Genomic DNA, 21,644 nt, shown 5'->3' on the forward strand with positions numbered 1-21,644 from the left:
TGTAATATTAATATAAAGTTTAAAATATATCTACCTTTTATGTTTGTATCTTGCATGTTGAATGCTTATTAAAGAATAGAAACAATAATTTCTATTAGATGGCTTTTAATCCATATCAAATATTCAATAGAGATATTAATTTATTCAATTAAATGAATACTTTTTTGTAAAGTATTGTTTTTAATTTTAAAGGTTATGGGTTCAATTATATATCAAGGAATTTTTTTTTTTTTAATATATTTTATTGATTTTTTACAGAGAGGAAAGGAGAGAGATAGAGAGTTAGAAACATCGATGAGAGAGAAACATCGATCAGCTGCCTCCTGCACATCTCCCACTGGGGATGTGCCCGCAACCCAGGCACATGCCCCTGACCGGAATCGAACCTGGGACCTTTCAGTCCGCAGGCCGACGCTCTATCCACTGAGCCAAACCGGTTTTGGCTATATATCAAGGAATTTATTTTCAGTAGTTGGGAACACATCCCACTACCAAGCATTTTGTGTAATTTATGCCACATAGTAGAATGTCATTTTCTTTAGTCTAGGATAACTTCAAGATACAGTGGAAATAAAGAGCTGGAAACTCACACACCTTCATTTAAGTCACCCTTTTATCTTGTACACACTAAAAGGCCTTGAATAGATTATTCAATTTCTCTGAGCCTATTTCTCCACCTTTAAAATGCAGATGATAATATTTACAAGGTCATTTTGACATTATATAAAGTGATCAGCAAATAATTGTTGCCCAATAAATAATTTTCCCCTAGTTTCTCACATCCTGGGAATTATTAAATTAGAAAGGAGATAAAAAGAAGCAGAGGGGTGGCAGCGGAAAAGAACCAAACCCTCATCTAACATAAGAGGAAATCAATGTGAGCCTGTAGGTACATATGATGTAGGATATTTGTAAATTTCAGAAAAAGGGAACTAAAAAGGGTGGGGTCGAGGAAGCGGGGAGTGAGAAAGAGAAAAGATGCCCCTGATAACTAGGAGCTGGCAGGTGTGGTGTCCCCTCCCGAACACCTTCCCAGAACATCAACATCAGACAAGGCCTCTCTGTGCCCGTGGTGGATCAGGATAAAAACAAGACCCATCCATGATGATGTCTGAGCAGAAACCAGACATGACATTGTTCAAGCTACAACATGGACCAAATGTCGCCCATCCTGGCTAATAGTAGTGACTGCTGCTCTTTCATCAACTCCTGCATGAGCCTCACTCTAGTCTTCTCTCCTAGATAAAACTGATGAAGATAGGCTATTATAGAATTGCCCACACTTGCAGACAGTATCTGATCCAGAGCAAACACCGACCTCATCAAACCTTTCCCCAATTCACTTAACACAAGCTCGAATCCTATAGGGTTTTCTAACACCCTCTTAGGAAACTCCCCACAGATTCCCGTGTTGTGTGGTCTCCCTGCTTCAGGGAATAATAAGCCACCTCATTCAACCACAGGTATGTTCCTGGTGGCCTTTGGCTGGAGGGCATTTACTTATAGGAAGCATGGGGAGGAAAACCACTGGGTTTTGTTAAAATTCTTTCAGTAATTTTGGACATGTTAAAGTACATATGTATGCCACTTTGACAAAATGTAAGTCAATCTATCAAAAGCTATTGCACATTACTAACCACTGTGGCAAAGCATGTGTACCCTCTGGCTCATTGTGGGGTTTGTAACTGTTGTTTTAAGAGGTGTCATCTTAAACAGCAAGTCCAATAATTTGCTGTGAATGCTGAAAATAAATGGAACAATAAAAATCCTCCCTGGCCCATGGAAGGCAAGGGTTTCAGATGCGAGGTGTGGTCAGCAGCAATAGGAAGGGAGAATTGAACCGAATCTCTTTCACTAGCTCTACTTTGCAAAGATCAAAGACTAAAGGGAGAGACAAATGTGTAAAGTTATTTCGCAAAATTCAGATCATTGTTCAAAATAAACTTACAGATAATTATTCATCAGTGATCCATGGAAATAAAGTACCTATGTTAAAAGCCAAATTTAAAATGTTAAGCATTGGATGCACAAAAAAATGATACTTTTTTTAAAAAAATTCTAATATGTGGCAATTTTGGTTGATCTAAAAAATCAACTTTGTTTCTAAAACTGCATCTCCTTTGGTGGCTAATGCTAATGGTTTATTTTAATTACAGATTTTGATTTCTGGAAATAATTAGAATGGCCAATATTTTTTAGCTCCCATTAAAACCTTTCTTAAATAAAGGAGGGGAAATAGAGCCACCCATCAACATAATCGCCATCTTAATAATCTCTTAAAAGCTTTGCAGTACAGAGGTCTGACTTGAACAGCAAGTCACAATTTTAGGATTTGCCAGATGTCATAAAAACACTGTTGGGGGAAAATCCCTAACATCCATTTCAATAACTTTCAACACATTGTCAATCCTGTTTTATTTATGCTTCCCACCCACTTCTCCTGTAGCCCCAGAATATTTAGAAGCACATTCAATATACCATACCATTTCATTGGTAGACACTTAAGAAACCACCTATAAACTGTAAGAATACTTTTTTTTGCATAAACACAATTATTATTTTGGGGCCTAAAATTACTGCCAATAAACTCATTCTCCTCAAATACCTACTTAAATTTCTCCCAAATATCCATGAATATTGTCACATAAATGTTTATACAATTCAAGATTTTAATTGGGATCCAAAAAGTTCCACACATGGCATTTGATTGATATGTCCCATAAGTCTGCAATTCCATCAGTTTCTCCCTCCTTATTTTTCCAGGTTGCAATTTATTTATTTTTTTTTTTTTAAGAAGTCGGGTATTTTGTCTTGGAGAATTCCCACATTTTGGATTTTACTGTTTGAATCCATGTGGTGGTTTTTGTAACGATTGTCTTCCCACCATCCACTGCACCTTTTTTGAAGGTTAAGATTAATCAGTGAATTGAGGGGCTGTCAGCTCGATTCAGTCATTATAAAGATTTCCATCCACTTCCCACTTAATGGTATGGGCAGCCACAGATAGTCATTATCTACTTCCATTGTTGCAGAAGGGTGAACAAAATGGTTATATTCACTGTCTTGGAAAATAAGGCAAATGAGGTGGTGGCGGTGGAGCCCTCTCAGTGATGTCTGCAGATTTATGAGTTAGCACTACTAGAATGAGTTACCTGAATAGGGAGTGATAGAAAGGGGAAATGTGACATTGAGGTTTGGTGATGACAACATATCTAGGGTATAACAATTTTAGTGCAGGGAAGGTGAAGGAAAGATACTGGCACTAAAGAAGTCAAGGAGCCATGTTTGGGTGGACCATCTATGTAAGTATCTCTAAGGTGGGGTGTGATTAATTCAGGGAGTGACTCAATAGAGACATGTAAATAAATTATTGTAATTTGTACTTATACCTATCAACATCCTTTAAACATTCTTTTCTAGTGCATGTCTCATATTGTACATTAGACTACAGTACTCTTTGGGGAGAGACTGATTCGAGTGAATAAGCAGCCAATTAAAGACTAGAGTTGGCTGGACTCTGTATCCTCTTCACAGTGGCCAATCACATTTCATGGTCTGGCTGTGCTACCATATAAGTAACCCATTTCTTCTACAGATAACATTTGGTTTGTTTCTAATTTTCACTATTATAAAACATACTAAAATAAATCCTCTTCTACATATGTTTCAGAATAGTTATGCAATTAGGATAAATTCCTAGAAATGGTGGGTGGAAAATGATGTGCATTCAAAGGCATATTGACATAATTGGTAAAGTTAATTGGAGAATGTAATGCTTATTGCCAAAATATTGTTGAAAATGTTAATTGATATTGTATATCTGCAAAGTTCTTACCAAGTCACAAATAAAAACGATTAACGTACAAAGGGCAGAGAAAGCATTTTATCAGCATAAACTCTGAATAATCTGATTTTAGAAAACCCAGAAAAATAATATTTGGTATCATAGATGGTATTTTTCATTTTTAAAAAGATCCCCACATTGCTGATATTTTATTTTATATATCTATTTTGTTACATGGATTAATTTATGTAACTCTGCTAAATATCTCCAGAACCTAGGAAACTCTCTAAGCAACACAGAAACTGTCTTTTCCTTTACCACACTTTCTTCCCAGAAAATGTGAGCCAAGATAGATGAAAAGTGACACCAGGCATACCTTGTCACGCTCAAGGTAGCTGATTCTTAAAACAAAACGAACAATTGAAAACAGTCTCGTTTTTGTCTTATGTTACCATTTGATTTTTCACTATCTGATACTAGCCAATTACAATGTTACGTAGTTTCAATTCACTGCTTCAATTTACATATCTGGAAAAATCAAACAGCAAGATTTAGTTAGAGAATCATTCAACTTTAATATCAAGTGGACCTCTAACAAATTGCTGGAAACGGCATTTCCTACAGAGGAGGAACCATTCCACTCATCCACGTAATAGCATGAGACCTGGCCCGTTTATATCTTTATTTATGCTTGTTCTCTTCTTGCAGACTGAAAATGCACACAGGAAAAAAATAGAAATCTGATCATGCAGAGAACAGTAGAAACCCTCTAAAAGAAATTAGCCAGGCCATGGAATTTCTGTGGTTAAAGTCATAAACGGTCCCCAGAGAAGCCGTTGATCATCACCTTTTTGACTGAACAGAGCCCTGTAGTCATTGCATGCTGTTTTAGTTTTTGTGTTTTAATTACCTAACTGACTCAATATTTTTCTCATGGTCCCAGGAGGCTTTGCCTTCTTTTGTGGAATTTTCTTGACTAAAGTCTCAATAAATGACATTTCTTCTAATTAGATTTCTTGGCTGTTGGAGATTATTATTCTAGGAAACCCACATTCCTTCCTCCCTCTTCCGTTCCTTCTACCCTGTTCTTGTGTTTTTATTTATGCAAGATGCAAGCCAGATGTTATATTAATAAGAGAGTTGATTTTCCTCAAGGAGCCATTCATTAGCCCAGAAGTAGATCTTGTTGCAATTTCTGGGAATTCTTTAACTTACTTCTTTACTTTTTTCTTTCATTTTAAGCAGTAAATTTTTGGAAGATAGAGTTGAAAGCAACATCACTGTTAAGAATAGAATTACTTTTATTTACTGTGAATGCTAATGGAGGTTGGGAGTTTTCACAACTAAATTTTAAATGTAAAGAAGAAAACATTTTAAAAATAGGAACTATATCTTATAAATGTAGGTAGCATATTACAATTGATGTATAAAACTTTTTGAAAACAATTAAGATGGAACAAAGATGCCTTATCAAAACCACAGAGTATCTCATAATGAAGTTCAGATTCTTTGTAGTTTAAGATGCAACTTTAAAACATAGAGCTCAACACCATTTTCATTTCTGCCCCAAATTCTATTTTATAAAATGAAAAACTAGTTATGCTCTGATTAATACATCTTCTAGAGCACAAAAATATTAAAAAAAAAAACAGTTACATTCATTATGATTCCAAAAAATAATCTCTTCAAACAGACATGCGATCCTTAAACAACCAAACATTTTCAGGAACACGCAATAGAAGTCTGCTCGTCTGTCTCTGTTGGTTTTGGTTCTGTAGCTTAAGTTAACTGACCAGACAAAGGTCACCTGAAGGCCATGACCACACAGATAAGGCTTCAAACTGGGGAGCAATGCAGGTTGCCCAGGCACTCATGAGCTGTGTGTGCTCTATGCGCCAAAGCACGGCCTAGATTTTTATTTACAGTATATTTCAAGATCACAACATACAGTAGGTCCAGCAACCATGGCGCATTCCATTAGCACGACACCAGGTAGGAGTTGATCAAACTCATTCTTTATTTCACTAAGACAGTTCCAATGTGCAAACTAATCCACAGGGGCAGAAAGCAGATCAGTCATTGCCTGGGGAAATGGATGGAGGAAAGGATGGATTGAAAAAGGGCTTGGGCAACCTTTTAGAGTGATGCAAATGTGTATCTTCATTGTGGTGTTCTATGGGAGTGTACACCTGCCAATACTCATCAAATTGTACTCTTAAATATGCACATTTTCTTGTACAAAAGTTGTGCCTCAATAAGGTTGTAAGAAAATGACACACTATATAATTTATGAAAAAAAAATTATAGGGCCCTACTGATTTGGCTCAGTGGATAGAGCATCAGCTTATAGACCAAAGGGTCCAGGGTTCGATTCCAGTCAAAGGCACGTACCTTGTTTGAAGGCTCCTCCCAGGCAAGGGCCCTGGTTGGGGCTTGTGCAGGAGGCAACCAATCTGTGTTTCTCTCACATCAATGTCTCTCTGTCTTTCCCTCTCTCTTCCACTCTTTCTATAAATCAATGAAAAAATATCCTTGGGTGAAGATTTTAAAAATAATAATAATAATAATAATAAAATAAAAATTTAGGGGGAACCTCACCTTCCCCTAAGACAAAGCACTGGCTGAAACATCCAACACAGTGTTTGGTGCATATTAGTGATAAATGTATCATTGTTGAAATATGCATATCCTATCTAATAAAAGAGTAATATGCGAATTAACTGTCACTTCACGATAAAGATGGCAGCGCCCACAGCCAATAAGGAGGGAATATGCAAATTGATGTGACAAGGTTAGAGGTGGAAGGAGGCTCCAGGCCAGAGCGAAGGCGTTGCCAGCAGCCACGGGAAGGAAGGCCTATTTTTTCACGAATCTTCGTGCATCAGGCCTCTAGTCTGTAAATAATAGCACTTATATACTAAGTACCAGCATCATTTGTTAATTAAATTAATGAAAAATCATATAAGGCACATTTTTTTTTATCATAACCCATTTTAAAAATAAATAATTAAGGCACAGATGTCTTCTATTTTAGGTTAAGACACTGAAAGACTAGGTCCTCAGGTTACCCAGTTGGTGGCTCACAGAACTGAGACTTCAGTGCATGCAGTCTGTCCCCAGATGCATGGTTTAACTCCCCCACAAACCACCATAAGAAGGAAGGAGAGGAGACTTAAAGAACTCAGAGAAGAGAGACTTTCTTGTGCACTTGGCAGTTAGAGACATCTTTTAAAAAAGACAGGATGTTTGCTGAGCTTTGAAAGATAGGGAAGCTTTGGAAAAGAGGAGATTAGAAGGGCATCTCAGACAGGACTGACACTGCCGGGCATGCTGGGGCCTGAGAAGGTATTTGTCCAGTCTTTGGTGACATTCTTAACAGGGTGAGTTAGATCAAAAGCCACTGACATTTTCTCTTATAAATATTGCATCAGGATATAAATAGCTGGATCAGTGGAGGAGGACAAGAGGAGGCAGTGTCTCCATGGCAGAGGTCCCTTGGCAGAAAAGGAAGAATATGGGACTAGAGCTGACTGTTGAATGATTAATGAGCCAATCCTTTTATTTAATGTATTATATGACTGAGAAAAGGGAATCTGATGAGACTCGCCTGCTCACACGGACAAGGAAAGGAAATATTGCTTTCACAGTGTTACTTGCCAAATCAAAACTGCTTGCCAGAATTACTAATTAGTAACAACAAAATATTACTCTTGTGATTTGACCATGGTGGTGAAGACGATGTTGGCCAGACATCCAGGAGAACAAAAAACAGTACATGGATTCATGTCTGAAGAAACCAAGAGGCATCTCTCATACCACAGAACAAAATATGAGGAAGGAACAGCCAGATGAAGCAAAGGTCACACAGGGTTGCTGGAAGTAGCCAAGAGAGGATCCGACAGGGGTCTTGAGAAAGCTTTCAGAGTAAAAGCAACCATTAAAGAATGGTTGTAGGAGAACAGGCTTGTGGTAGAGGTTGCCTTAAACTCAGGCTGATATGTAGGAGATGAAAGAAAAGTGGTCAGTGAAAGACATCACACGGACACGCCATATTTTCAGGAAGCAGTCTGCCTGTGAAGGGGGGAGGAGAAAGGCCCTGCCTTAGGAGCAACACCGCTGCTACCAATTTTAGCAGCTGGCAAAACAGTTCTTAGATAAGGTCGCTCTCACAATAAATTGTATGTCATAAAAAATTTCTGCTAGCCCAAAGCATAACTTCTGCCCCTATTTCCCCAAGCATCCTGAAAATAGTGGGACGAGGAGGAATTGAACATATTTAACTATGTGTAATGATCAAAAAAAACTACCCACCTAAAAGATAGTACATGCCCCCCACTGAGAAAAAGTACATGGGAAATGACAAATATCAAATTCTGGATAATATGAAAATGGAACAAATTAAAATCATGATAAATGTATCACCATGAACTACAGAAACTTAATAAATATATGTCATGAAGCAAAAGCTGTCCTAAAATAAGAAATCAAAGCAGCCATAAAAGATACAGAAAACCATCTAGGGAATAAAGTTCATTGGAAGCAGCAGAGGAAAATAAACATGACTAAACACCAGGTAAAGAATTTGACAGCATGGATTATGAAAACCTATAAGCACAAATTGAAGTGAACACAGTCAAAATAAAGAAAAAAATGGTATTGATAAGAGTAAAGATATCCCCACAAACAGTTATTTGGTATTCATAGTGAAGAAAGCTAAAATAATGAAAAATTTAAAAAGATATTTAAAGATAAAATTCAAGAAAACAACTCAGGCAGACCAATAAATGCAATAAGGTATTGTTATTAATGTTTAAAAAACATCAATACAAGTAAAAATGTAAAATTTTTAATTTAGTAAATAATTTATCATAAAAAGGAAAGTTCAAATGACTCCTGCACTTATTGAAAAGATGCCCAATCTCATTTTTCTATTTCATTGATTATTGCTCTTATCTTTATTATTTTTCCTTCTAATTTAGTTCAAAATATTTTTTAACTTTCTATGTAGCATCTTCTTCAACTCATCTTTTTTATAGATATTCACTATGTAATTTCATAGATTGGAGGCTGTATAGACCTCTCAATGTTATTAAATTCTACTCTGTAATTTGCCAACTTTCAACATTTATTGAGACTTGTTTTATGACTCTGGATGTGGACAATTTGATGAATGTAATATGTGCCTGAAAAAGGAATGTGTTGGGCATTTGGGTTCTATAAATATCAGCTAGACTGACTTGATTAATAGGGTTGTTAAGATTGCTCATGCCCTTAGTGATGTTTTTTCTAGTTGTTGTATCAATTACTAAGAGACAGTTGTTAAAATCTCCAACTGCAGTGGTATATTTATATACAAATACACAGGAGTTTAACTTTATCTATTTTAATTCCTTCAATATGTACATCTTATAATGAAAATGAGGCAGTCTCTGAGTACTCATAGAATATTCCTCAGGATATAAATGTAAATGAAAAGGGTAAGGTTTAAAATATGTATGTAGAATTCCACTATTCATGTAAAATAATGGGTTACATATATCCATCTATATATATAAAAACCCAGTGACCATTACAGTGGAACGACTGGAAGGACCAGAACGACTGGTCGCTATGATGCACACTGACCACCAGGGGGAAGACGCTCAATGCAGGAGCTGCCCCCTGGTGGTCAGTGCGCTCCCACAGTGGGAGCACTGCTCAGCCAGAAGCCAGGATCACGGATGGCAAGCGCAGCAGCAGTGGAGGGAGCCTCTCCCGCCTCCATGGTAGCGCTAAGGAGCGGCAAACCAAGTAATAAGGAGTGAGCAGGTTGGCAGTTAGGAGCAAGCAGGTGGGAGGTTAGGAGCGAAGGGTCCCGGATTGCGAGAGGGATGTCTGACATCTCCTGAGGGGTCCCAGATTGCGAGAGGGTGCAGGCTGGGCTGAGGGGACCCCTGCCCCGCACACAAATTTCATGCATCGGGCCTCTAGTATGCATATAAGTTCCCAGGTTAATTACTCCCCTCCCACTCCCTTACCCTCATCTTCCCTCAAATTCCTCAGTCATTTGGGGCAGCATACTGCTTTGTGTCTTTTGAATGTTGGTCCATGGCATGTATAACCTATTGCAAGAATAAACTAAATCTTCTCCATAAAACAAAGCATATTTAGTATTTAAGGCAGTTCATAGTTTATTGTAAACACCCACTCTCTTCGTAGTAGGAGTACTTATAAAGAGTGAAATGATCAACTGTTTACATGTAGGCAAAAAGCGAAGGCTTGAGCCACGTGGCTGTTAGCAGCAGTGTAGCTTTCCCCCAGGAGCACATAGACAATCCAGGCAAGACAGTGAGTAAACCCTGCCCAGGAGCCTAAAAGCTCAGTGCCCAGCTTGAAGTTGGTCACATTAATTCCCTTAACCCTTAAGTTGTCACACTTGGGTTTTTCTTTTCCCATTGATTTTCACTTTCTGTTTCCAAAATATTAATTTTAGTGTAATTTCTTATATTGTAAACTTTAAATCATTTTGGAGTGAAAGCTAGAATACTCATGGTAGCATATACAAATAGAGTTGACCCTTGAACAATGCAGGAGTTAATGGCACTGATACCCTGCCCAGTTGAAAATTCACATAAAGCTTTTGACTCTCCCAAAACTTAAGTTGTCCCTCAGTATCCCTGGGGGATCAATTGGTTCCAGGATCCCCATAGATAACAAAATCCATGGATGCTCAAGGCTCCTATATAAAATGCTGTAGAACAATGCATACAGTCAGCCTTCTACATCCACAGATTCCCAGCTGCGTATAGAAAACATTATTGGCATTTACTGAAAAAATCCACATATAAGTGGACCCATGTAATTCAAACCCATATTATGCAAGGGTCAATTTACGTATTTTAAATGCCTCTCTCTCACATCATTTTCATAAAATGGAATGAGAGACTGTGTTCCACTCACCAGGAAACAACACTCAGGCTACCCGTTCAACTTGGTCAAATTATCCTATATAATAAAAGGCTAATATGCAAATTGACCAAACAGCGGAACAACCAGTCACTATGACACGCACTGATCACCAGGGGGCAGATGCTCAATGCAGGAGCTGCCCCCTGGTGGTCAGTGCACTCCCATAGGAGGAGTGCCACTCAGCCAGAAGCCGGGCTCACGACTGGCAAGCGCAGCGGCGATGGCAGGAGCCTCTCCTGCCTTAACGGCAATCGGGTATCCCCTGAGGACTCCCAGACTGTGAGTGGGCACAGGCTGGGCTGAGGGAACACCTCCCCCGCCCCTCCGAGTGCATGAAATTCATGCACTGGGCCTCTAGTTCACCTACAAAAGACTGTCATTTGCTATGTTTACTAAAGCATTTTGTTTGTTTCCAGTGCTTGTGAAATAGTAAAACTCTTCATTTCCCTGAATGTGAACTCTAAGCCAAATGATCAACCAGAATGCTCCTTAAGGCTTATCTTGGAAATGATAATCCCTTTCTAAAACCACCACCGCTAAATAACAAGATCCTGCCTTAATGCAAAGGCAGGAATGCAGTAAAGGGTGTGTGGTACTCTTTATGCATTGCTTAAGCGTCAGCCGCCAGCCTGAATTTCATGCATTCTCAGGCTGCTGAATTATGTCTTGAATGCACCAAGAAATCACGCCTTGCATTTATATATATAGGGGAGATAAACCCAGTTTGTGAGCTCTGCTGGGACTGAGCTCAATACTTGTTTATGGCCTCAAGCTTGTTCACTGAGCTTGAAATGTATCAAATGATTACATTATAGAAAGAGAAGCTGGAGCTGTGCTTTATATGCTATTAACTCAAGTCAATTATAACTTCTTTAAAGCCGCTCCATCAATTTCTGTTAATTGTCGCGTCTATCTCCATGACAGAAAGGAAATTTACCTTTCACTTACATTGCACTTGTTTCCTCAAAGCCTAAAGTAAAGATAGGAAATTCTGCTTGCACGCATAATAAACACCCCTCGCCTTGGGATATGACTGAGAGACCTAAGGATGTTCATGTTTCCCCCTGTTCCCTAGAACGGAGTCTCCATATTTGATGAATTTGAATTTTCCTTTTATTTGTTATCTCTGCAGGCATATAAGTGCTTCTGTGTTGTTGACTATCTGGCTACTCAAGGAAGCATCACAGTTTTGCCAGCCATGAGGAAGCTTTGGGATCAGTCTGGGACTGAGTCATTACATGCAGAGACTTATTCTTTTCCCAGTGTCCTCATCTGCTTTCTAACCACAAGGACACTCACTCCAGGAACCATTCAGATGGGAGTGTATAGATTGTTCGTTACCTATTAAAACTTACCAGTGCTTAATATGGGATGGTGAACACACAATATAACACACATATAATGTATTCTAGAATTTTATACCTGATACTTATATAATTTTATTAACCAATGTCATCCAAAATTTTTCAATATTTTTTTTCAAAAATAAAAATGAATAAATAAAAGAATTTTAAAAGTATGAGAAACTTACTAGTCTTGTTTCTCATTCTCTCAGGTTTACTAGATACTAGCAACTCATTCCATTCTGGCCAAGGTTAAAGAAAAAAGTTAACAGTTGTCAATGATAGAAACAAAAGGGCTATGAGTTGCTTTTTACTAACATGAAAATGGAAACCACTTAAACATTAGATTCACTGTATTCTGAAGATAGAAAAGACCTTAGAAATTGTGTATTCTTTACATCCCACAGATTAGGAAATTGGTGCTCAATGAGGGCCACCTAATATAACAGAGGTAGTACACTAAGATCTGGAACCAGAACTCAGGTCTCCTTTTCTTTCTATATTAATTTTCTGACCTCAAGCCAATAGTTTTTGAGGCTTTAAATGGAAAGATAACCCAAAAGAGAATCATTCTTATTTGAGTCTCAGGCATATATCAGATAATAAAATGTACAATAGAACAATAGAAAACATGCTTATATCTATAATCTATATATTTTTATAACAAAATAATAGACAATATCTATTAGGTAATGAAGAACATTGGGCATAAAGCATAAGATTAAAAAATTGTCATGTGTCTTCTTTTGGTAGAATAGGACCCTTTCTCTTTAGTGAGAAAATGAATTTGCACTATAGGTCATCCTCCTATTGTAACCAGGTAAAATTGGGAAAAACTCTACATGCTTCTCTTTGGAAAGAGAGAATTTGCTGCCTCTTCAAGCATCAACACGCAGGCTGTCCATTTACTCTGTGAATTGTCCTCCTACAGTAGTCTGCAGCTTGCATTTATCGCAAAAGGCCTCTGAGCTTCTTAAGGACAGAAGAGTGTCATTTATTAACGAAGTCATCTCTGTAAATTGCCCCCTCTAGGCCTCAGTTGCATTATTGTTGAAAGAGCCATCATAATGAAAACCATCTCATAGAGATTGTCCAGAGATAAATGAGATAAAGAATGGCAGTTCTGAGCTCTATGCCTGACTCTGATTAAGTCCTTGATGCAGCATATTATAACCAAAGGGGACATGGGGAAGGGAAGGAGCTGTTCCAGATTGGTTTGGGTGATAGGAAATATTGGAGAAAAAAATGTCTTAAGTGGTTTCTTATATAATAGGACAATAGGAGATGGGGTTCTAGAATGTCAAGTTTAATGTCAATAATGGATGAGTCACCTCCAAAACCACACTGAGTCCCTTTTAACTGATCTCTAGTCATTTTACAGGGTTTCTCATCAGTGCCTTTCCGGTAACTGTCCTGATGGCCTAAAATGCCTTCTGCTTCTCAGTGCTACCCTGACTCTCTTGGTGAGATTAGATGTTTTTCATTCTTCGTTCTTTCTCCTATAGTATCTGTGACAATATTCACCAATTTGTGTAGTGATTTTCTCTTTCCAAGTTCATCTCATCATTTTAAAGAAACAGATTATGACAATATAAACATTTTAATGTTATTCATCTTTTTATTCCTAGTACTAAAAAGAGCACCAGATACATAATGTGTCTAAACATTATTTGACAAATAAATGAATGAATGAATCACTCATTTCTCAGGCTACCTGGATTAGGACACTTGAAAAAAAATTGCTGATGTCCTTCTCCCTAAAACAAAGAATCTATCTCCAGAATACAGTGAATCTAATTTCAATTTGCTCTTAATTGGGTGCAATCATGCATTGGGTATTCTGAGTATCTATTTTTCCAACAAGGAAACCCCTCCCCCCAAAAAAAAACATTAAAAGAAAACTGGATGGTCACTTTTTACACTTTGGTGCGACAAAGTACATTCTAAGAAATAAGCTTTTCTAATATAGCCAGTCAAAACAAAAAAATAAATCTAATGCCTGACCAATTTCAAGGGTTAACTTTACTTAGTCTCCACATATTATGTCATACTAGAGGCCCGATGCACAAAAATTCGTGCAAGAGTAGGCCTTCCTTCTCCCAGCTGCCGGCACCGGCTTCCCTCCAGCACCTGGGACCCAGGCTGGCTTTCCTCGGGCCACCTGCAGGCACCCAGGACCCGGGCTGGCTTCCCTCCGGCCTTGGCTTTGTCAGGAAGGACGTCCAGAATGACGTCTGGAAGACATCTGGTCTAATTAGCATATTAACACTTTATTATTATAGATTATTAGAGCAATGTCAAATTTCTTGAATATAATAATGTCTCCCATTTTCTAATACACTCATTTCCATAAAAGTCTACTCATAGAAACTTATTGTCTTTGAGTAAATTCTTTATCTATTCCATAGCTCAATGTTATCATCTATAAAATGGAGATAATAGGAATTACTTGGTAGGGAGAATTTGAGGAATAAATAAATGATACAGGTAAAACATTCAAAACAGCAAAGAACAGTTAATAGAAGTTAAGTATTATTATTATATTCAAATATTTTACATTAATTTAGAGAATTTTATGGTTATGGTTATATAGAAAAGGGGTTGTAATAACTGAATCTTGTAAACATTGGAAAATTCCCCTAATAACTTAAGAAATTTGCTTTAAAAATAAGCATTGTACGCAATGTTTTTGCTTCATTCCCTCATGCTCTCTGGATGATGTAACAGAAAGTGAGCTCACTGTTTATATTAGATGTGGTGTGGGGACTTCCTTTTTGTGAATATTTTGGTGTACCAATGGCCACCTAATAGCTTACTCTTTCTCTCTGTCTTTCATTCTTCCATTTCCCCTCTTCTTACATTTGTAGCACACATGCTAATTTAGAATGAAAATCCCATGCGATCAAGAACGTAATAAAACACTTAGGTTTGAAACTACTACCTGCTACCTCTTGATAGTACATTCCTCTGCCCTCTCTCTGCTTCTTCCTCCCCTCCCACCTCCAGCTAAATTGTTCCCTGATCCCCAGCTGCCACCTTGACAAAAACTGCGTGTCAGTGCCGAGCATGTAGACCTATAATTTGCCATTTTATTCTTCAGTCTCAATAGGGTACTTCCTGCTGCCAAGGATTCTCTACTTTGAAATGAAAGTTGAAATGGACACCTGCAGAATTCTCTTCAACCAGTCTCTCTTCCCAGTGAGGAGCCTGAATAGGGCAGAGAAAGGGGCTTACAAGGTGACGGGGAAATAATACTCAATGCAAGAAAGAACTCCTGAGGTGAATGATTGTTATGTTCAAAGGCCAATAGTGTCCCCACGGGGAAAGGAGACCCAGTTCTTCAAAACAAAAATTACTTTGGGCTACTTTTTTAGTTTATTTGGCCAGAACAGACATTTTCTTTCATTTTTAATTTAAGTATTTTTCTGAGAGATTTAGTTGATCTAGGATGACAACACACTTAACTATGCAGTTTGAGGTTAAAATTGGCATGCAGGTGACAATTCAGTTTTTGATGAGCCCGACCTCAGAATACTCGACTCTACCTACAGTTACCAGCCACAGTGACCACCTACTTCACTCTTAGAGCTTCAAATCCTTTCAAACCCAGCCACAGCTGAATTTATTTTTGCCATGAAATTTAAATCAAAGTATTAGGGGGATTTCTTTTTCTTTCTTACCAGGGGGCAATTTTTCTCTAGGTTCAAAAATAGGCAGAAAATGGAACACATGATATTGAAACAGTGTATTATATTATACCATGACAAGCACTGAGGCAAGCCACCCATCCATCAGCAAAGTTGCTATTACACCATAGCTTTGCCTGACGGAGGGTATTGAAAAATGCTTCCCAGGGGATTGCTTTTGGGCCATGTATGACACCAGAGCTTTTCCTCAAAGGCATTATGCACTTGTTAGCCTCACTTCCCTCTATCCATGTATTTTTCAAGGCTTTTCTTTTTGCTGGTTTTTCCCACCTATTGTGGAACACAAAAACAGAAATATTCTGCTCCTACTCCGTTCAGAACAGAAAGAGGGGAGGGGAAGGATACTCGTATGGGAAAAAGCTTTGCTAATGCGCACAGTTTCACTCATTTATTCATTCGGTAACTATTTATGGAAGGCTTACTTTGCCAAGTGTGTTAAGAGGTACCAGTTTATAGTGGAGAAAAAGACAGGACTCCTGCTTCATGAAGTATCCATTTATCAGTAGGAGGGGAATAAGCAATACATAAATACAAATAAATATCAGATTTTAGATTATAGATTAGCATAGGCAATAATAAGCACGACGAAGAAAATAAGACAGAGTGATATGATATGGAGAGAGGAGGGAGAGGAACTCTCATTGAGGGCAAGGTCTCCCTGAGATAACATTTAGCCGAAACATGAAGGTTAAGAAGGAACCAAATATGCAAGATCCAGGCACAGGGTGTTCCCAGTGGAAGGGACAGTGAGTGAAAAGCTCTGAGGAAAGAAAGATCTTGGCCATGGTATCTGGAGTGGAGCCAGCTAAGGGGGAGCGGTGTGGGAAGAAATCTGAGAGGTAGCCAGGGGCCAACTGCATAGCCTCAGAAAAGAATATGGATGCAACTTTCCCTGTCTGTGAAGGGGTCAGAGGGCAGAAAATATAGCATGAAGGGGGTGTGCATAGTAGTCTGAAGGTGTGTAAAGATCATGCAAATCAGAGGGAAAATGACGTCATCAGATTCTGCTTCCACCTTGAGTCTATCTCTAAAAAGAAGGCAGTGCTGCCTTGAGTAAAGTCACTTTGCAAATCTGCAACCCTCTTACATAGCCTCTCCGTGCATTAGGGTACTGAAAAACAGCATCTTAAAATCCTGTTTAAAAATAAATTTGTTCTAAATATACATATATGAAGCAGAGAGTGGAAGGGAATGTGCAAAATGTAACATTTTGTTCCGATGGTACGATAAGGAGATATTTCGTTTTCTTCTTTAATGGTGTTATAATAACATTTTTATAGTAAAAAAAAATCCATTTTTGGCTTTCAGAGTATCAAAGCATACATTTGCAGCTGGGCAGAAAAGCTTTCAGCACTTAAAAAAAATTGAAAGTAACTGATTTCCATTCAAAGTATTTCATTTGGTCCAGGTAATCTAAAGCACCACGAGATATAATGCTGGTAATTTGAATCAATAAGTATCACTTTACCTAAGTCTAAGAGATTTCAAGAGAGGAACAGAATTCAGTGAGCATCCAGCTGTTCTTCAGTTATATTTTTAATATTCAGTAAGTTCTAGACACTATTATAAAGATTCTCAGTATAAACTAATCACAGGGAAATAATGCTCAAGGTCCCTGCCTTATGAATTGTGTGCTCGGCATGTTTTCCAGCTGACTTACACTGTTTAGGAGATAAGTTGTTCCCCAAATAATTAAGCACTTACATCTTTAATGTGTTTTTGCAATCTGGCCTAATAATGTGACAGAGGGAATGGACAGTGTCATACGGCCTATGGATATAAAAATTTCCCAAGTGACCTGCATCCTTCTATCAAAACTACTCTAAATTGTTTATCAACTTGTATGCTTAGTAGATAAGTTTCTGGAACTCTAAATATTTTAGGTATTTTTTAAAAAGGTTTCTATCGAGAGTAGGAGTTCTGTATAGCTGTAAACCTTTGTGCAATGGTTTCCTTAGATATGATATCGAAAGGATAAATTGCCCTCAGATCACAGAGTAAGTGATAGACTAAGCAAGGAACAAAAGCCAGATTTCCTGAACTCCAACCCAATAGAAATTAGACAATCTGTTTCTTTAATATTTAAGGATCTTACATAACAGGTTCAGCCATTACTTTAAGAGAAAAAAGGAAGTATGCCTTTTTTAATAGTGACTTATTGTAATGATAAACACTAAACTTAATGCATACAATATATTAAATTTAGTATGTGATGTTATAAGAAGAGCAAGATTTTCTTTCTAGGGGGCGGTGTTGTTCAGAGTATTGTCCTAGTGCAGTGGTCGGCAAACTGCGGCTCGCTAGCCACATGCGGCTCTTTGGCCCCTTGAGTGTGGCCACGAAGTTTCAATTGCACTGTACGTGCGCGCCTGCACATGGTATTTTGTGGAAGAGCCACACTCAAGGGGCTGCAGTTTGCCGACCACTGACCTAGTGAGTCTGGCATAGAGGACTGAAGCCAAGGACAAACATGGATGTCCCCAGAAACATTTAAGGGATAAGAAATGGGCTGTGAGCAAAATACAACCAACCCAAATATGAGCAAGTTGCTCATATTTCTAGGGAGGGTTCTTTTGGTTTTTGGAAAATCACCACTTGTGATTCTTCTATCTCTTGTCCCTTCCCATCCCCAGAGCTCCCAGGAAACCCCCGAATAGCACAGATGTCAGGTGAGGCAGGGGCATGAAAGACACAAAGAGAGTAAGAAGTTGATGAAAAAGAAAAGTGCTTTCTTGCCTACTTTGTGATCTCAGTGAGAGCTGGGAAAGAGTGTGTCCACTGATGCGCCTCCTAGTTCTCCTATTTACAATGGTCTAGATTGTTACTCCAAGTAGAGACCAGCATCACCGTGTTGGGAACTCAGGCTTTAAGGCCCCCTCATTCCAGACCAATCAGAATCTGCATTTTCACAAGGTTCTCAGGTGATGAGTGTGCTCATTTAAATTCCAGAAGAGATCAACCGAAGGACTTGGATGCATGCATATAAGCATAACCAATGGGCATAAGACACTGGGGGGTAGGAGAGGCCAGGGTATTGTCAAGGGTGGGGGGGAAAAAGGACACATATGTAATACCCTTTGTAATGCTTTAAGCAATAAAACAATAAAAATAAATAAATAAATTCCAGAAGTGGTGGATAGCCCACTAGTCTCCACCAGTAGTTCCTCTAAAGCTCTTCTTAGGGGTCTGCATCATAGAAATCCAGGTGCTCAAGGAAGATAAGATAATTAGTTAGCACCTCTTCACCCTTGGGGAGCTCTGGCTTTTGGTTCACAAGACAGACATCATTTGGCTCCTGAGGAAAAGAAGCTATCGTAGTAGTAAGAGGTGTTGAGTCAGCTGCTTCACTAACTTGACTTCCAGTCCCCAAGTTAATTTTTCAGCCTCTTCCCTCTCTCAGTTAACCTTTAAAAGCTCCTAACGAGTTCCTGTAGCATCTCAGTGAATGCCTTTTCATTACATTTCTATGCTTTCATCCATGCAAAGCAGGGAAGTACTCCTTTCTCGGAAATTAATGTCACATCTCCTATCAATCTCTTCATTTTCACAAGTTCAAACTAATTATGGCTGCAGATGGTACCGCTAAATAAAGTTCTCCATTGTGGACACTTAATCAAATCAGCATTCCCAACAGAAATGTCTGTTTTGTGTTAGAAACCTGTTGCTGTGAGTTAGTTGAGATTTTCAAGTTATGTTGAGGAGTCCTTTATCCTAATTTTATTCCAAGGCAAGGATTGCTATGGAAACTCATGTGCAGACTTAGAAATATCTCATTAGGGTTTCTTTTGTCTAAATAGTAAAGAAAATGCTGGCATTACATTAGCATTTAACACTACACAGCCTGTGCAGAGAAGCAAACAGCCGAGCTGGTGAAATCACATCCAGCTATTGTATGGGTGCTCAGTTTTCCCCATCTACAGTTGATCTAGAACTTTTCTTCCAACCACTAAACTGTTTTAGGACAATCTCATCACTTGGCAGCATTTCCACCAGAGGGTAAGCAGTTCAGAGAAAGGAAAAAAAAACAAACACTAATGACAGCTCTTTGTGAAAGACTGCTTTTATGAGTAATGTTTTACTGGAGAAGATTAAACCCAAGCACTAAAAATGTTTCCTTGTTTGATGGCAGATGCTCACCTGTTCTTCCTTTCCTTGCATGGTCCACCCAGGCAATAAAGATCTGTCTTCTCTGACTTAAAGAAATCAATATCAATGGCACCAAGAATTTTGTTTTGGTTTTATATATTAGTGGCAGGAACCCGAGGAGAGAAGGGAACCTCCATGCCCACTGGCAGCTGTGTACAAGAAAAGAATAGGTCCAACGTTTTCAACATAGACAAAATTAAAATTTTCAGTTCAAAAATCACTAACCCTTCTCAGATCCTTATTTTCACTGAGATAGATTTAGAAACTTGAGAGATCAGTAATAATTTATAGCTTAGGTGGAACTCAACTTATTCAGTGAGAGAGAATCAAGCCCTTGAGTTTCCATTCCCATCTCTATCACTTTCTCATTAGTTGATTTGTTAAGAAGTCACTCATCTTTCTGAGTTTCAGTTTTCTGTTTTGCAAAATGGGCTAAGCATTGTGGTAGAGAGAGCTCTGTCTGCCTTTGGAGTCAGGTAGCCAGATTGTTCCCTGGACATATCTCTACAGAATTGCAAAGCGCCTTTATTTACATGATTTAATTTGTTCCTTTCAACAACTGTACAGTGTTCCCAATCATCACCCCTTTACAGAGACCAAAAGATAAGAGCCTGAACACTGTCATGTCACAACTTTAAATTTCCTAAGCTCTCACCTATACACACTCACACACATTCTCCCTCATATTGAATAAATATGCTTTTATGTAATAAAAAATATAGTCTAAACCTATTCATAGTAATAGGTCTTATGCACTGGAAACTTGTCTAAGCAATTTACATGCACTATCAGGTATTTGACTCTTCCTAACAATGCTATGACATAGGGAATATCAACTTCATTCTAGGCAAGAGAAACCAATGCTCAACTGAAATAATTCGGGGGAACTTTAGTTAACAAAAGTCAGCAGATGGACCTGAGCACAGAGAGATTATTTCTGAAACATGCATGCTTAATACATTATGCAATTCTATTTCTCTGAAAAACTTCTAATTTCAATGCTGAATCACTTATGGTTAATATGTGGGGGGAAAAAACCCTTCAGTAATAATAAAATTCAATTAATTCCATTCCAACAGTCACCTCTTCCAAAAGAATATTTAAGCAAAAGATTTTCTAAGCTTTGACAAGTATTACTGAAGGATCTGAAATAAGTTCCACATAGATCTTTCTATAACTTTACATACAAAGTCTCCCGCTCTGATTTCCAACCAAACCTCTAGCTGACAATCCCATTTAGCACTTACTCATCCACGTAATGTTGGCCATGCTGAAACTTCCAGTCCAACCAGGTCCAGAACCTACCGTGGAGAACAGAAAGTTTCCTTCTTTACCCTGTCCTATGAACAGCCAGCCAAGGTTATGTTTGGGGTTAAACTGACACCTGACCTTTTGTTCCTGGAGTAAGAGCTGTCTGCTCTGGCCATGGCTTCACCAAACAAAACACAATGTCCTTGATATGCAATGTGTCCCAAGTGCCTATGCAGGCCGTTGGAGGACATTATGTCTCTTCCAGGTCTGAGAAGGAGAAACTTGAGCAAATATAGTAATACAACAAACCCAAATGCCCTAATTCTTTGGAAAGAGTCATAAAATTATTTTACATTGACATAGGAATGTTTTAGATGTTCACAGTAAAATCTTCTAACTTACCTGAAAAAATGGTATTCCTCAGCCCTATTACCCTAGATTTTTAAAGTAATACTTGCACATTCT

General features: G+C 38.3%; 1 long non-coding RNA gene across 4 annotated transcripts in view; it reads right to left on the reverse strand.

Moving 5' to 3' along the window:
- The window catches only part of LOC118662271, a 115,740-nt gene extending 94,472 nt beyond the window's left edge, over positions 1-21,268 (reverse strand). For all 4 annotated transcript variants that reach the window (XR_004969664.1, XR_004969663.1, XR_004969662.1 and 1 more), the window contains exons 1-2: positions 21,176-21,268; positions 19,920-20,077 (exon numbers count right to left, since the gene is read on the reverse strand). This is a non-coding gene — a long non-coding RNA (uncharacterized LOC118662271). The remainder of the gene's footprint in view (positions 1-19,919; positions 20,078-21,175) is intronic.
- Positions 21,269-21,644: the final 376 nt, after the last annotated feature.

This window comes from Myotis myotis, unplaced genomic scaffold (assembly GCF_014108235.1).
Source record: "Myotis myotis isolate mMyoMyo1 unplaced genomic scaffold, mMyoMyo1.p scaffold_m19_p_8, whole genome shotgun sequence".
In the NCBI taxonomy this organism is placed as follows: Eukaryota; Metazoa; Chordata; class Mammalia; order Chiroptera; family Vespertilionidae; genus Myotis; species Myotis myotis.